Source organism: Zea mays, chromosome 10, assembly GCF_902167145.1.
Source record: "Zea mays cultivar B73 chromosome 10, Zm-B73-REFERENCE-NAM-5.0, whole genome shotgun sequence".
Classification (NCBI taxonomy): domain Eukaryota; kingdom Viridiplantae; phylum Streptophyta; class Magnoliopsida; order Poales; family Poaceae; genus Zea; species Zea mays.
The window spans coordinates 19,143,418-19,161,484 of NC_050105.1; positions in this window are offsets into that span (position 1 = coordinate 19,143,418).

Genomic DNA, 18,067 nt, shown 5'->3' on the forward strand with positions numbered 1-18,067 from the left:
GCGCGCGCTTCTGCTATCCATGGGCCGACTTGGGCTGCTTCCAGCCCAGCACTATTCACAATTTTTCTTTTTCTTTTTCAGCCAGAGCTAAAACAATTCTAGAAAATTGTAGAAAAATCCTAAAAATGTAGGACCAATTTTTCTAGATTCCTAATTTTCCATAGGATTTAATAAAAATAGTTTTATGATTTTTAGATCAAATAGGGAATTTTGGAGCATTTAAAATAGCCTAAAACCTTGGTTCTGGATTTTTAGAAAATAGATAATAATTCCAAAAAATGCCCAAACTTTTTATTTAAACTCTAAACATTATTTAGAAGCCTCGAGTATAATTTGGTTTGATTTGAACCTTGTTTGATGCTTAGAACCCAAAACCCTACCCCCTGCCCTTTGAATTCCTTTACTCACTCCGGAAAACCGTGAAGGAAAGTTGTATTCAAGATCTTAGAAATAAACTTCTACTATTCTTGCACACTCATAAGCATTTCATGAGCATTCATTCTTATATATATATATATGGTTATATTTAGAAAACGAGGAAGAAGTTGAAGTAGAAGAAGAGAAGACTTCACCACCACCACCTGCGGAACATCTGGCAGGAAATTGTTTTTACTTTGACATCTGTGGATCCGAGCCTGATTCACCATAAACGAAGGCAAGCCCCGGTGCATTTACCCCTTCCTTGTGTTTTTAAAAGATTTTTATACACTTTAGGTCTAGTGAAATGTGCATTAAGTTTATAGGAGTTGCTTGGAAACCCTTTGATGCATTGCCTTCCTTGAAATCCATACCTTTATAGATACTTCTGGTGAAGTATCAAAAATATGATTTACAAAAATGCTTAGCCCTGCTTAGATCTTGTGGATAGAGGTTGTCTTTTGCAATACTGCCTAGCTCAGGGGTTATCCTGAGGAAGGATGGCTTCTACCTGCAAGAATATATTTTCATTAGGAGCATGGTGAGATCTTACTGCAAAGTTCCTTGTGATGCTCTTTTCATCCTAAGGAACACAAACAATCCTAAGGATGGAAGTACTTAAATCGGGGCTTGGGCTTGGAACAGGTGATGTTCTACCCAGGTTGATTAAGGATTCGATGTGTATGTAGGCTTGATGATCGAGGACCCTTTAACTGGTCACATGCCTCGTCATGGGTAAGCTTTGCCTCGGGAAGACTAAGGCCAGAATAAGATAACATGCAATGGGGGTGGAGCGGTGGCGAGAGTAGCATGTACCCTTCGTGGCAAGAGGCTGGACAGTGGTGTATCTGTGCTCTCGGTTGACGTGAACCTGATCTGGTCTTAAGAACCTCGGTGGCGGGTTGACATATGCAAGGGTTAAGTGCTACGTATGTCGTGTGATCGGAGATCCTCAGCTGAGTATAATCGATTCGGATCGCCGTACCTTCGCGGTTATGAAGACTTGATCACTGACCTGCAACCTAAGTCAGGATGTGAACCTCATGAATAAAAATGATGTTGTATTGATGAGATGGTGAAAGTAGACCATATGCAAACAAAGTCTATTAATATTTAATCTGGTGTTAAAATATTGAAAGTAAGGACTCACTTTAGTAAGCTATTTCTGCAAAAGTATCTAAGTTGATTTTTGCTAAAGCCTCTCCTTGATTCCCTAATCCAGCATATCCTTGAGAGTCTTTTACTTTGTCGGGTAAGTCTTGCGAAAGTACACTTCGTACTCAGGGCTTTGTCCCATGTTGTTTTTAGGTGAGGAAGCAACCAACTTTTGTTGCTTCTGTTCTAAGGTGGTACCGAAAGAAGAAAACCAGGAGTAAAGCTGCGCGAGGAATGGATCCTCTATAGAACTTTTGTTTAAAACTTATCGGGAGGGATTTTTGCCTCCCTTGTTGTGTAATAATATTACTCTGCACTCATAGGTTATATTCTGGTCTGTAAATATTCAACTATATCTTACTTTTAAAGGTAAGTTAATGTAATTACTTCCGCATTCTCGTAACTCTTATGCTTGTAATGTCTGCGTGACGGGTGAAACGCTCTTAGGAAAGGTAAGAAAAGCAGATACCGAACTTGTCAAGTGATTCAGGGGCACCTACAGGGTTGTCTGAGGTCCGTTGGACAAGGACAACTGTAGGTGGGCCTAATTACTTGGGAGGTTCCGTCACAATCTGAAATAAATAGACACATAGCCTTATTCTGTGTAATTAGTTTTATAATTAGACTATAATTAATACATGTAATTGACATTCAAACGTCTATATGATACAAACTAAATTTTAGGCAAGAAAACCAAATACCCTTAGAATGTAGCCATTTCTAGTTTGTGCATTGAAACCCTTCTAGTTTCTGCATCAAGAGTCCTAATACTTTTACCTCCAGGAATAATATAAGATGTTGACTATGGGCTTGAAAATGATTTTGAGGTCGTCGTTGATGCAGTAAAGTGAAATAAGCTAAATATCATTTAAAAAATTGAAAATATATCTGAAAAATCATTAGTACCGTCTTACACATTTTGATGCTACCACTATTAATTTAGGTCAGGTTTGTTTACCCTCTATATTATTTAATTCATCTTAAATAAGTTGAGAGTTAAACAAACAACATAAAATTATTATGTGGATTATGTAATCTAGATACCTAGATTATAATAATCCATAAGCAGGTTAATAGATGCTTATATAATCTATAAACAAGATTGTCTAATCTAGAAGGAAATAAACATAGCATTAGTACCTTTTGATTTTCTATTTAAAGTCACCCTAAAATTCAAAATTTGCTACCGAAAACATTTCAGTATTATACATTAAAATATTTGACGATAAAAGTACAACTTGATTGTTATTGTTGGTTGGGACTCTAATATATGTATGATTATTTAAAAGCTTATTTGGTTGCTTCCATTATTATCAAACTTGCCCTACTTAGTGTTTGGATGGATGGACGAGGAAGGATGAAGAGGGATGGGATGAGATCATTCTAACTTGACCCGCGTTTGGTTTGGAGGTCCAGAGTCAGGGTCAAAGAATATTCTTCAAAAATAGTGGATGAGGTCATCCCTCAAAAAATAAGGGACGAGGTCAGCCCAGGGTTGATCACGTCACATCCCTCATTGACACCGAACCAAACACTATATAAGTACATCAGGGTAACATAAAAGCTCACAAAAGTGTTGCCCAATAAAGTCTAGAAGTCTTCATGTCATGGTATATAAAAAATATTTTCCCATATCATTAACAAAGAAATAGTGTTTTCATTATAAAATACTCCTCCTACCCCGAAATAATTTTGTTCCTATCAAACTATATTAAATGTACAGAAATTTTATCAATATTTTTATTTTTAAATAAAATTCTTATAAAGCTAATAAAAATTAATATAATAATACTTATTATACATCATAACTATTTGTCGTGGTTTCGGAAATCGGGGGACAATGAGATTTGTGTTCGGTGGGGGATGCTAGCGCGGACTCACTCTGAATGGTGATCCGCTCGGATTCAACGGGAGCCACAGAGGTTATACTAGTTCACGCTGAAGCCCTAGTCCAGTGTAGTGTTGATCGTAGTATTACTTTGAGCGTGTTACAACTTGTATGTTTGTGTGTCTAGAAAGGAGGGAGCCCTCCCTTTTTATATCTCAAGGGTAGGATCTTATAGAGGAGGTCTATTCTCTACATGCATGAGGCCATCTGCCCCTTGGTTTGACATAGTGCTCCAGATGCAGTCCGTAGGGTCGTGCGTAGCCGTACTCATGGTGCAGTGTTTCGTCTTGCTTGTTTGTTGTACAGGTCCCTGTAGCGAGTCCTTCGCTGAGATCTTTCGTAGTGGTGTGTGGCGGGTCCCGTGGGTCAGCCCTACGGTGCGGCCGTGTGTAGCGCGGTTTCATCCTTCTTCATGGACCTGCATCACCTACTGGCATGCGTAGGCATACACAGGTATGGGGTATCCGTTACATCCTTTCCGGCATTCGGGTCACTGTAGAGACTCCGATGCTGAGATCCCTTCGACTGGGGTTGACTGGACACTCGCCTGTGGGGTTTGCTTGGGACAGTACACGACAAGTGTCGTCTGACATCTGTTGGGGACCTTTTGACGACATACCCGAGGCTCGGACGTAGTTTGGTGGTGACCTGTCTTGTCTTGCTGATGTGGGCTCGTGTCATTGAGTCAGCCTTCTCTTACGCTAGTCAGAATGGTGCGGGATCCAGTTGATCGTCGTGGACTTGGTCATTCGTTCCGCCTCACAAGGTTTCTCAGCATGCACTTGGTCGCACACTCTGCCACGCAAGGTTGCTTGGTAAGGACTTGGTCGCCCGCTCCGCCTTGCAAGGTTGCATGGCAAGAACTTTGGTCGCTCGCTCTGCCTCGCAAGGTTGCTCAACAGGGACTTGGTCGTCTGCTCCGCCTCGCGAGGCCGCTCGGTAGGGACTTGGTCGCCCGCTTCGCCTCGTGAATTTGCCCAACAAGGAATTGGTCGCCCACTCTGCCTCACGAATTTGCTCGGCAGCGACTTGGTTGCCCGCTCCGCCTCGCATGGTTGCTCAGCATGAACTTGTTGCCCGCTTCGCCTCGCTAGGTTGCTCGTCATGGACTTGGTTGTCCGCTCTACCTCGTGAGGCTACTCTGCAGAGACTTGATTGCGCTGCTCCACCTCGCGAATTTGCTTGGCATGGACTTGGTCGTCCGCTCCACTCGCAAGGTTGCTCGACATTGACTTGGGCCGTTTTCAAAGAGTCTTCTTGGGCTTTCTTTGGGCACCCCATTCTTGGGTGCCAATAGCAGCCCCGAGCCTTTACGCAACTCTTTGGAGTTGCGTAGAGGCTTTTATCTGAAAGGCGGATTTTCTAGGTGCGTGCAAGTGCATCTGCTAGATGCAGCCCTCGAGTATTTTGTGAGAATTGCTGAGGGTTTACTATGGTTGAACATGCAGTCTAGGAGCTAACCCTTCCTGTGGTGGTCATCATGCATTGAGCATGGGTCCATTTGTTATTGTCTTGCCCCTGCTTACGACTGATGTTCAAAGCGTGTGAGCGCATCTATTCGATGTAGCCCTGAGCCCCCGAGTAATTTGTGGGAATTGCTCGTGGGTTTATCGAGTTAGTACTATAGTTTAGGGGGGACACTTGCTGCGGTAGTCGTCATGCGGTGAGCATGAGTCCATTTGTTATTGCCTTCGCCCCTGCTTATGATCGATGTCCAGGACATGCAAACACGCTTGTCTGACCTGTTTTGCATACGCATCACCCCTTGAAGAGAGTTTTCTAAACCATATTTTGAAGGGAGGGCCACCCCCCTTCGACCTAGGCGGCGCGCTGATGGGGACCGTCGAGCTACAAACATGTTATTCAAGTGAGATCCGACCACCCCCTTTCCGAGTGTCGTCTTGGCGAGTGGTCGCACTGGGGGCATCTCATTATGTCGTTCCTTATTTGATCACATACTGGCCCTTTGATCGATCTTGTCGATTAAAGGGGGGCTCAGTGGCCACCCCCCTTTGACCTAGTCGGCGCGCTGAGGGGGACCATCGAGCTACAAACAGGTTATTCAAGTGAGATCTGACCACCCCCTTTCCGAGTGCCGTCTTGGCGAGTGGTCACGCTGGGGGCATCTCATTATGTCTGGGGGCATCTTGTCGATCAAAGGGGGGCTCAGTGGCCACCTCGTCAGCTAGGTTTCTGCGGGAGAATGTGAAGTATGACCTTAGACATAGGTATGAGCAAATGACCTATGGGTCGGTCACCTAGCTTGGGGCTCACTAGGAGCTTGCTCAACCCACCCCTCGCTTTGCGTGGGGATTTCGAGTGGGTTTTAGTGTTTACCTGATTGGTGTACAACAATTATTACAACGCCACGGTGAGGCGAGATGGCCATCATTACTTCAATCGGTGTGGACAGCTTAATGGGACGTAAAACAACCCCCTAGTCGTGTCGTGCCAAGGTAGCATGTCAGTCTGGCTAACAGTCTTGCTTGTTACTGGTGTGACCTCTATGGCGCATCTTTTCAGTGCTCTACCCTAGGCAGCGAGATCCAACAAAAAATCACATAGTTTATCTTGGCCAAGGTGACCCTTGCGCTGTTTTGTGGTGGTCCATAACAACTGAGCGCCATCCTCCCCCCTGCACTTCAGCATAAGTGGACTGGGATGGTACTTGGGGTTGGTTTTGCTTACCGTATTCCGGTGCTAGTGAGCCAGCCCTCTGGACCGCCTTGTCTTCTCTCACCTTCGCGCTTGTCTTCTCGCTTCCTCCTCGCATGGCATCGTTCCCACCCTGCGCGATCCATGAGAGTCGTCTTTGTGGCTTGGAGAAGAAGGGGTTCCTCCCCTGAAACACGTTTTAGAGTGGAGACTGGAGGTTAAGGGAGAAGTGCCTCACCCTCGGGACGACGAAGTGGTCGTGCTCACATCCTTCTATGAGCGCGGGTTCGGGTTACCTCTTCATCCATTCATGTGTGGGCTCCTCCACTACTACTAGATGGGGATACAGAACCTTCATCCCAACGTCATCCTTCACATGGCGTGCTTCATCATGCTATGTGTCGGCGTTTTGACCCCGGGGGTCCCTGGACCGATGAGTAAATTTGTCGCTGCGCGTCCCAGCCCAGATGGGTTGGCGCGAGACGGAACACAAGGGGGGAAAACGCGGCTCGTGTTGCCCCGTGCCACGGGGGGTGTGTTTGCAGTAGGGGTTACAAGCGTTCGCGAGAGAGAGAGAGAGTGAGCCTGTTCGTCAGCCCGTTCTCCCGCTCGACCCCTTTTTTATGAAGGCCCTGGACCTTCCTTTTATAGATGCAAGGAGAGGGTCCAGGTGTACAATGGGGGTGTAGCTATGCGCTAATGTGTCCGGCACAGAGGTGCCTGAGCCCTGTGTACATGCCAACGTGGCTGTTGGAGAGGTGCTAGAGCCTTGTGTACGCGGTATCGTGGCCGTCGGAGGAGCGCTTGAGCCCTGTAGAAGCACAGCTGTCGGGGCTGCTGGGATCTTGCTGACGTCTCCTTGCTTAAGTAAGGGGCTGAGAACCACCATCGTCATGGACGCACGCGGGGAGCCATCATTACTTGTTACCGGGGCGAGTCTGGATGGGACACCGGTCTTGTTCCCCCGTAGCCTGAGCTAGCTAGGGGTAGGGTAATGATGTATCCCCCGTGGCGCGGTCAGTCCGAGCCCAAGGTCGGGCGAGGTGGAGACTCCTCCTGGGGCCGAGGTCGGGGTCGGGCGAGGACGCGATTCCTCCCAAGGTCGAGGTTGAGGCCGAGCCCTGGGGTCGGGCGAGGCTGAAAGGGAAATGTGCCCTTGGGCCATTTCTAAGTATTTTGGTGTTTGAGTGTTAAACTATGAAAAGGGGTGGACAAAGTGCAAATCATGTCAAAAGGTATGCTTCTAGACTTAGTACATTATTTTATGGACTAATGTATTGTGTCTAAGTGCTGGAAACAGGAAAAATCGAATTGGAAATGAGATGGCTTTGTTCAGCCAAAGTCTGCTCAGTCTGGGAGCACCGGACTGTCCGGTGGTGCACCGGACAGTGTCCGGTGCGCCAGGCTGGCTCGAGCGAACTGGCCGCTCTCGGGAATTCACCGGCGACGTACGGCTATAATTCACCGGACTGTCCGGTGTGCACCGGACTGTCCGGTGAGCCAACGGTCGGCCGGGCCAACGGTCGGTCGCGCGATCTGCGCGGGACACGTGGCTGAGCCAACGGCTAGAAGGGGGCACCGGACATGTCCGGTGCGCCAACGGCTCCAAGGCTCCCAACGGTCGGCTTCGCCATAGAAGGAAAGAAATTGGGCACCGGACAGTGTCCGGTGTGCACCGGACTGTCCGGTGCGCCACGCGACAGAAGGCAAGAATTGCCTTCCCAGATTGCTCTCAACGGCTCCTAGCTGCCTTGGGGCTATAAAAGGGACCCCTAGGCGCATGGAGGAGGATACCAAGCATTCCTTGAGCACTCTTGATCACTCACACTCCATTCCTGCGCACTTGTTCGGCATTCTAGTGATTTGAGCTCCGTTCTAGTGTGCTAGTCTCTTGAGCTCAAGTCTGAATCTTGTGTGTGCGTATTTGCTGTGATCTTTGTGTCTTGTGTGAGTTGCTAATCCCTCCCTTGCTCCGTGCTTCTTTGTGAACTTCAAGTGTAAGGGCGAGAGGCTCCAAGTTGTGGAGATTCCTCGCAAACGGGGTTAAGAAAAGCAAAGCAAAACACCGTGGTATTCAAGTGGGTCTTTGGACCGCTTGAGAGGGGTTGATTGCAATCCTCGTCCGTTGGGACGCCACAACGTGGAGTAGGCAAGCGTTGGTCTTGGCCGAACCACGGGATAACCACCATGCCATCTCTGTGATTGATATCTTTGTGGTTATTGTGTTTTGTTGAGGCTCCTCTCTAGCCACTTGGTGATTATTGTGCTAACACTTAACCAAGTTTTGTGGCTTAAGATTAAAGTTTTACAGGATCACCTATTCACCCCCCCCCTCTAGGTGCTCTCAATTGGTATCGGAGCCGTTATCTTCAAGAAGGGACTAATCGCCCGAAGAGATGGATCCTAAGGGAAAGGGGATGGTGGTCAACAACAACGAGAAGGAGTCTATCTTCAACGAGTCGAAGGATGACAAGCCTACCGACTCGGGCTTGGGCCACAAGCGCAAAGACGGGAAGAAGAAGAAGACAAGGCGCATCAAGGAGATCGCCTACTACGACAGCGACGAATCTTCCTCTTCCCAAAAGGACGACGACGACTACGAGAAAAAGAAAACGGTCAATTCGAACTTTTCTTTTGATTACTCTCGTATTCCTCAAAGTACAAATGCTCATTTATTATCTATTCCACTTGGTAAACCTCCTCATTTTGATGGAGAGGACTACGGATTTTGGAGTCACAAAATGCGTAGTCACTTGTTCTCTCTCCATCCTAGTATATGGGAGATTGTAGAGAGTGGAATGCACTTTGATAGTACGGATAGTCCAATGTTCATTAATGAGCAAATTCATAAAAATGCACAAGCTACTACTGTTCTTCTAGCTTCATTGTGCAGGGATGAATACCACAAAGTGAGCGGCTTGGATAACGCCAAGCAAATTTGGGACACCCTCAAGATCTCTCATGAGGGGAATGACGTCACAATGCTCACCAAGATGGAGTTGGTGGAGGGCGAACTCGAGAGATTCGCTATGATAAGGGGAGAAGAGCCAACCCAAACGTACAACCGGCTCAAGACCCTTATCAACAAGATAAGAAGCTATGGAAGCACGCGATGGACGGACCACGACGTAGTCCGCCTAATGCTAAGGTCTTTTACTGTCCTTGATCCTCATCTTGTAAACAATATTCGTGAGAATCCTAGGTACACCAAGATGACGCCCGAGGAGATACTTGGAAAGTTCGTGAGCGGGCGAATGATGATCAAGGAAGCAAGATACGTGGACGACGCATTAAATGGTCCAATCAATGAGCCTCAACCTCTTGCTCTCAAGGCAACAAGAAGCAAGGAGACGCTACCTAGCAAGGTGGCACAAATTGAGGCGGCCGGACTTAATGATGAAGAGATGGCTCTCATCATCAAGAGATTCAAGACGGCGCTAAAAGGTCGCAAGGGGCAGCCAAGCAAGACCAAGACAAAGGGGAAGCGCTCATGCTTTAAATGTGGTAAGCTTGATCATTTTATTGCTAACTGTCCCGACAATGATAGTGATCAGGATCAAGGGAACAAGAGGGAAAAGAAGAAGAACTATAAGAAGGCAAAGGGCGAGGCGCATCTAGGCAAGGAGTGGGATTCGGATTGCTCCTCTTCCGACTCCGACAATGAAGGACTCGCCGCCACCGCCTTCAACAAGTCATCCCTCTTCCCCAACGAGCGTCATACATGCCTTATGGCAAGGGAGAAGAAGGTATGTACACGAAACTCTACTTATGCTTCTTCAAGTGAGGACGAATCTAGTGATGAGGATGAAATAGATTATTCATGTTTATTTAAGGGCCTAGATAGAACCAAGGTAGATAAAATTAATGAATTGATTGATGCCTTAAATGATAAGAATAGGCTTTTAGAAAAGCAAGAGGATTTGTTGTATGAAGAACATGACAAATTTGTAGAAGCACAAAAATCTCATGCTCTAGAAGTTAAAAGAAATGAAATGCTTTCTTGTGAATTATCTTCTTGCCATGAGACAATTTCTAACTTAAGGAGCATTAATGATGATTTGAATGCTAAGTTAGAAATAGCTAGTAAATCAACATCTTGTGTAGAAATTGTTGCAACTTGTAATAGGTGTAAAGATTTTGACATTGATGCTTGTAGTGAACACCTAGTTTCAATTTCCAAACTTAATGATGAATTGGCTAGTCTTAATGCTCAACTTAAGACTAGCAAGAGCGAATTTGATAAGCTAAAATTTGCGAGGGATGCCTACACGATTGGTAGACACCCCTCAATTAAGGATGGACTTGGCTTCAAGAGGGAAGCCAAGAACTTAACAAGCCATAAGGTTCCCATCCCCGCCAAGGAGAAAGGGAAGGCTTCTATGGCAAGTAGTACTAAAAAGAACCATGCTTTTATTTATCATAATAGGAGACATGCTAGAAATGACTATAGAAGTTATGATTCACATGCTTATGATTCACATGCTATGGTTGCTTCTAGTTCTTCTTATATGCATGATAGAGATATGTCTAGGAGATATGTTCATCATGTGCCTAGAAAGAATATTGTTCATGTTTCTAGGAAAGTTATGGATGGTCCTTCTACAATATATCATGCTTTAAATGCTTCCTTTGCTATTTGTAGAAAGGATAGGAAGATAGTTGCTAGGAAATTAGGGGCAAAATGCAAGAGTGATAAAACTTGCATTTGGGTCCCTAAGACAATTGTGACTAACCTTGTAGGACCCAACAAGAGTTGGGTACCTAAGTCCCAAGCCTAAATTTGCCTTGCAGGTTTATGCATCCGGGGGTGCAAGCTGGATTATCGACAGCGGATGCACAAACCATATGACGGGGGAGAAGAAGATGTTCACCTCCTACGTCAAAAACAAGGATTCCCAAGATTCAATCATATTTGGTGATGGGAACCAAGGCAAGGTGAAAGGCTTAGGCAAGATTGCAATTTCAAATGAGCACTCTATCTCTAATGTGTTTTTAGTTGAGTCTCTTGGATATAATTTGCTATCTGTGAGTCAATTATGTAATATGGGATATAATTGTCTATTTACAAATGTAGATGTGTATGTCTTTAGAAGAAGTGATGGTTCATTAGCTTTTAAGGGTGTATTAGACGGCAAACTTTATTTAGTTGATTTTGCAAAAGAGGAGGCCGGTCTAGATGCATGCTTAATAGCTAAGACTAGCATGGGCTGGCTGTGGCATCGCCGCTTAGCACATGTGGGGATGAAGAACCTTCACAAGCTTCTAAAGGGGGAACACGTGATAGGTTTGACTAACGTGCAATTCGAAAAAGATAGACCTTGTGCAGCTTGTCAAGCAGGTAAACAAGTGGGAGGAGCGCATCACAGCAAGAATGTGATGACCACATCAAGACCCCTAGAGCTGCTACATATGGACCTCTTCGGACCCGTCGCCTATCTAAGCATAGGAGGAAGTAAGTATGGTCTAGTTATTGTTGATGACTTTTCCCGCTTCACTTGGGTATTCTTTTTGCAGGATAAGACTGAAACCCAAGGGACCCTCAAGCGCTTCCTAAGGAGAGCTCAAAATGAGTTTGAGCTCAAAGTGAAAAGATAAGAAGCGACAACGGGTCCGAATTCAAGAACCTTCAAGTGGAGGAGTTTCTTGAGGAGGAAGGGATCAAGCACAAGTTCTCTGCTCCCTACACACCACAACAAAATGGTGTGGTAGAGAGGAAGAACAGGACGCTCATCGATATGGCGAGGACGATGCTTGGAGAGTTCAAGACCCCCGAGTGCTTTTGGTCGGAAGCCGTGAACACGGCTTGCCACGCCATCAACAGGGTATACCTTCATCGTCTCCTCAAGAAGACGTCATATGAGCTTCTAATCGGTAACAAACCCAATGTATCTTACTTTCGTGTATTTGGGAGCAAATGCTACATTCTAGTGAAGAAGGGTAGAAATTCTAAGTTTGCTCCCAAAGCTGTAGAAGGGTTTTTGTTAGGTTATGATTCAAATACAAAGGCGTATAGAGTCTTCAACAAATCATCGGGTTTGGTTGAAGTCTCTAGCGACGTTGTATTTGATGAGACTAATGGCTCTCCAAGAGAGCAAGTTGTTGATCTTGATGATGTAGATGAAGAAGATATTCCAACGGCTGCTATACGAACCATGGCGATTGGTGATGTACGATCACAGGAACAAAAGGAGCAAGATCAACCTTCTTCCTCAACAATGGTGCATTCCCCAACTCAAGAAGATGAACATGTTCATCAAAAGCAGGCGTATGATCAAGGGGGAGCACAAGATGATCTAGTAATGGAGGAAGAAGCACAACCGGCACCTCCAACTCAAGTCCGAGCGATGATTCAAAGGGATCATCCTGTCGATCAGATTTTGGGTGACATAAGCAAAGGAGTAACTACTCGGTCTCGATTAGTTAATTTTTGTGAGCATTACTCTTTTGTCTCTTCTATTGAACCTTTCAGGGTAGAGGAGGCCTTGCTAGATCCGGACTGGGTGTTGGCCATGCAAGAGGAGCTCAACAACTTCAAGAGGAATGAAGTTTGGACACTGGTGCCTTGTCCTAAGCAAAATGTTGTGGGAACCAAGTGGGTGTTCCGCAACAAACAAGACGAGCATAGAGTGGTGACGAGGAACAAGGATCGACTTGTGGCAAAAGGTTATGCCCAAGTCGCAGGTTTGGACTTTGAGGAGACTTTTGCTCCTGTGGCTAGGCTAGAGTCCATTCGTATTTTGCTAGCATATGCCGCTCACCATTCTTTCAGGTTGTTCCAAATGGATGTGAAGCGCGCTTTCCTCAACGGGCCAATTAAGGAGGAGGTGTACGTAGAGCAACCCCCTGGCTTCGAAGATGAACGGTACCCCGACCATGTGTGTAAGCTCTCTAAGGCGCTCTATGGACTTAAGCAAGCCCCAAGAGCATGGTATGAATGCCTTAGAGACTTTTTAATTGCTAATGCTTTCAAGGTTGGGAAAGCCGATCCAACTCTTTTTACCAAGACATGTGATGGTGATTTGTTTGTGTGCCAAATTTATGTCGATGACATAATATTTGGTTCTACTAACCAAAAGTCTTGTGAAGAGTTTAGCAGGGTGATGACGCAGAAATTCGAGATGTCGATGATGGGCGAGTTGAAATACTTCCTTGGGTTCCAAGTGAAGCAACTCAAGGATGGCACCTTCATCTCCCAAACAAAGTACACGCAAGACTTGCTAAAGCGGTTTGGGATGAAGGACGCCAAGCCCGCAAAGACTCCAATGGGAACCGACGGACACACCGACCTCAACAAAGGAGGTAAGTCCATTGATCAAAAAGCATACCGGTCAATGATAGGGTCTTTACTTTATTTATGTGCTAGTAGACCGGATATTATGCTTAGCGTATGCATGTGTGCTAGATTTCAATCTGATCCTAAGGAGTGTCACTTAGTGGTAGTGAAGCGAATACTTAGATATTTAGTCGCTATGCCTTGTTTCGGGATCTGGTATCCTAAGGGGTCTAACTTTGACTTAATTGGATACTCAGATTCCGACTATGCTGGATGTAAGGTCGATAGGAAGAGTACATCAGGGACGTGCCAATTCTTAGGAAGGTCCCTAGTGTCGTGGAACTCTAAGAAACAAACTTTCGTTGCCCTATCCACCGCTGAGGCCGAGTACGTTGCCGCAGGACAATGTTGCGCGCAACTACTTTGGATGAGGCAAACCCTCAGGGACTTTGGCTACAATCTGAGCAAAGTCCCACTCCTATGTGATAATGAGAGTGCTATCCGCATGGCGGAAAATCCTGTTGAGCACAGCCGCACAAAGCACATAGACATCCAGCATCACTTTTTGAGAGACCACCAGCAAAAGGGAGATATCGAAGTGTTTCATGTTAGCACCGAGAACCAGCTAGCCGATATCTTTACCAAGCCTCTAGATGAGAAGACCTTTTGCAGGCTGCGTAGTGAGCTAAATGTCTTAGATTCGCGAAACATGGATTGAATTGTAACATACATGTGTTTATGCCCTTGATCATGTTCATTCTGCATTTTGTTGCTTATTGTGGTGCTCAAGTTGTACAAGCACTCCCTGGACCTCACAAGTCCTTATGCATGTGATGCACATATTTAGGGGGAGGTGTGTTGCAACTTGACCCTTTGAGACTAACCATGTACGTGAGCTTGCTTGATTTAGTCTCGAAGGTGAATTGAAAGGGAAAAGGTGGACTTGGACCATGCAAGACTTCCACTGCACTCCGATGAAAAGAGTAACTTTTCCAAGTTCATCTTTATACTCTTATTGCCTATTTGCCTTTCGTTGAAGATTTTGGTGAGGCAATGGGATTAAAGGGCCAAGATTGATCCCGTTTTGGTGCTTGATGCCAAAGGGGGAGAAAATAAAGGCCAAAGCAATAAATGGATCAGCTACCACTTGAGAACTTTGAAAATAATAGAATAGAGCTTTTGTCAAAATACTCTAATTTGGCTCCTTTTGTCAAAAGTTGGGTTCTTGTGGGGAGAATGGTTGATTATGGGAAATAGGGGGAGTTTTTGTTACTGTGATCAATGTTGAAACTTGCTCTCAGCAGCAAGGAGGCCAACAAGGGTGAACAGTGATGACAACAGGGTTACGTGCTCGGGGGCAAGAGCTCTGTTAATCTAGCCTCTCACGGGCACTGTGCGGGGGTATTTATAGGTATCTGAGTGCCCAACGCCTTGTGTTAAGGACGCATGTGCCCTCAGACACCTAGTTTATCCCCAGAATATTCCCATAAAGCAGGGTTACAAGCTGTAATTACAAGTATGCCTTTACAAGTTAGGCCCGTAACACAGAGGCGGCCACGCAGGGCCCGTTACAATGGGCCAGATCACGCGTGGGCCTTAGGACTGAACGAGGCCGCGCCGCGGGAAGACGTCGCCGCAGGCCTTCGTCAAAGTGCCGAATGGAGCGAAGGGTGTCCCTGCCTGCTTTGTCTCTGTCAGACCAGCGACTGCGGCGGAGGCCTTGAGCGAAGGGTGGCGTCTTTGCCTTCGCCCCAACATTTGCCCTCCGAGGGACCAGTTCGACAAAGTCACCTGGTGCCGAAGACGTCGCTAGATGGCGGAGACGCTGCCCTCGCTCGAAGTGGTTCCGCGGGGGTTTTTGATGTGACCGTTGATGGACGGCGTACTGTTGGATTGCGGGTTTCCCGAAGCGTCGCGCCCTGTCGGATTGCGGGTTTCCCGAAGAGCCGCGCCCTGCCTATAAAAGGGGGCGGGGGTCGGCGCTGTTTGAACTTTGCCTTCCGCGCTTCGTAAAAACCCTAGCCGCCCGCCGTCTTGCTGCTCCTCTTCCTCCGCTGCTCCTTTTGCTCGCCGGAGTTCTGGCTCGAGTGAAGCAGACCGCCCGCCGCCGCTGACGGTACGTAGCAATGCCATCCTCTTCTTCTTCCGCCGACGCCACGCCGCCGGCCGCCGCCTCGTCTGAGGAGACGTTGAGTAGCGTGATGGTGGAGGAGTTGCGCGCCGGCGACTCTGTTGATTTTGGTGTGTCACGGATGACGTCAGCCCGCGTTGAAGATATGCAGCGGTTGGGCTACTTTGGCGGCGGAGTCGCTCGTGCTCCGGGGACGGAGGAAGTCCCCGAGCCGGAGGGTGAGTTGGTTGTTTTCGAGGCGTTCTTCGTCGCCGGTCTCCGCTTGCCTGCGCACCGGTTTGTTGGCGAAGTCCTGCGTAGATTCAACGTTCAAATACATCAGCTGACACCGAACGCCGTGGTGGCGCTGGCGAAGTATGTCTGGGCGACGACTTCGTACGGCGGACAGCCGTCAGTTGAAGTTTTTGCGAAGAATTATTGTTTGCATTGGCAGAAGAGGATGGTTGAGGACGGAGTTGCCCAGTTCGGGTCATGCACATTCACGCCGAAGACCGGCAAGACCACAATGCCAGTAGTGGAGTTGGTTCCGTGCGCCCGCAACAAGTGGGGCAATTGGAATGAATTTTGGTTTTACGTTGCTGAGGCTACTGTCGAAGGCCATGAAGGACTCCCCGTGTCTGAGATGTGCTCTCACTATTACTCTGCGTATCCGCCTTTTGAAGTGGCAGAAGAGGATGCAGACGAAGGGGCCCTTCGGTGCGCCGCCGGCCAGAGCAGTGGGCGTGATTTAGTTGAAGAGTTCGTGGCATACGGGGTCTGGCCCTTGGCGCACGGCTGGGCGCTGGGCGAAGTGTGCCCTCGCCAGATGCCTTTTCACGGAGGAAGGGTGGTGCGAAGTCCTGCCTTTGCACTGAATTTGCGAAACCGTGACCCGGCCGCCTTTGTGCGTGATGCGGAGGACTTGGCGGTGCGGCTCGTGGGGCGTTACGTGCCGAGGACGGAAGGCCAGCGCAGCTTTGATATCCGCGGGTCAAATGAACGTTTGAACAGGGTCTTCGAATTAAATCAATTGCCGTACGACGGCTACCCTGGTCAAGACAAAGCGGACCGCCGTGGGAAGAAGCCGGCGGTGGAGACTGGAGGCGACCCTACGCTGGCGGCCGCCCCCTCCTCAAAAAAGAGAAAATTAGGTACTGCGATGGGAGGACTTGGGGTGTCTGATAGTTTTGCTAGAGAGTTAATGAGGACGTGTGCGGCCCCGGGGGAGAGGATGTCTTCGCCCGAGCTCCGGGAGTCTTCGGCTCGGATGCTGAGGGTTACCGGGGGTTGCTGGCCTAGAAATGTTCCTATCCCCTGCGCGGCTGAGGAGGACTGTTTTACATCTCGTATGGTTCATCAGTGGAGAGTTTTTCCTTACGGGCGAAATATCGGTGCTGTTGTGTGGGCAGTGATGGACAAGGATCGCCAAGGGGCGGCGCAAAAACGCCAGGCGACTGTCAGGATTCACAAAGCCCGGCCGAAAAGGCAGCGGGGAACGGCGAAGGCTGCGGCCTCTGGCGGAGGCAAGCCGCCACTGCCGGCGAAGGCGGGCGCCTCTGCACCTAGCAAGGCGCCGGAGGCAACGGTGGGCGCCGGAGGCTCCAAACTGACGAAGGTGGTGCCGCCGGCCAGCGGAGTGGCGGAGGCTGCGAAGGCGGCTCGAACGTTGCCGCCGCCGGGCAAACGCGTTGCCGACTTCGGCACCGAGATTAATGTGGATGATTATCTTGGGGGTAAGTCTATATATATATATATTAAATTTGTTGACGCGTTGCAGGGTCGGACGAGGGCCAGCTTGCTCTAGTTGCGCCTAGCGCGGCGATCGCGACAGCTGCGCTAGCGCCGAAGGCAAGGGGTGAGACCCTTGGCGTTGGAGGCGAGGTGTCGGCCCTCGCGCTGGTCAGGGACGAGGCAGGCGTGGCGACCCGCCGGCTGAAGGGAGTGACGGAGGCGCTGAGTCAGGCGACGGAGGCGCTGAGTCAGGTCCGCTGAGCTATGCCCTCTCCACCCCCCTTCTCTCTCTTTTTTTAAGGCAACGGCCTTACGTGTGCTCTGCAGGTGGCTGACTTCACCAGCCGTACTGCGTCGGGGGCCCTTACGGCAGCTTTGTCTACCGAAGTCGAGAGACTTCGGACGCAACATGCTGATGCTGTCCGTGAGAAGTCGGCCTCCGACAGCAAGTGCCGTAAACTGGCGGACAAGGTGGCCGCCCTGGAGAAGGAGAAGGCTGACCTCCGGCGCCAGCTGGCGGGGGAGAGGAGGGAGGCCAACGAAGCCATCGCCAAAGAGCAGGCTGCGCAGGCGGAGGCCAAGCTGGCGCGGGCGGAAGGCAATATTGCCAAGGAGCTCGCCGGTCAGCTGCAGCAGCGGCTTACTGCCCTGGAGAGCCGCGCGAAGGGGGCCGAGGCCGCGATGCGAGCGGAGGCCGAACGGACGCGCACACAGCTGATGGCTACATATCGCGAGCTGGGTGCGCAGACTGGTGACTTCGAGGTGCCGGAGCGCGAGCCCGGGCTTCGCTGTCTGGAATGGGTGCAGGAGGAGCTGCAGGAGCTCCCCACTGTCTTGG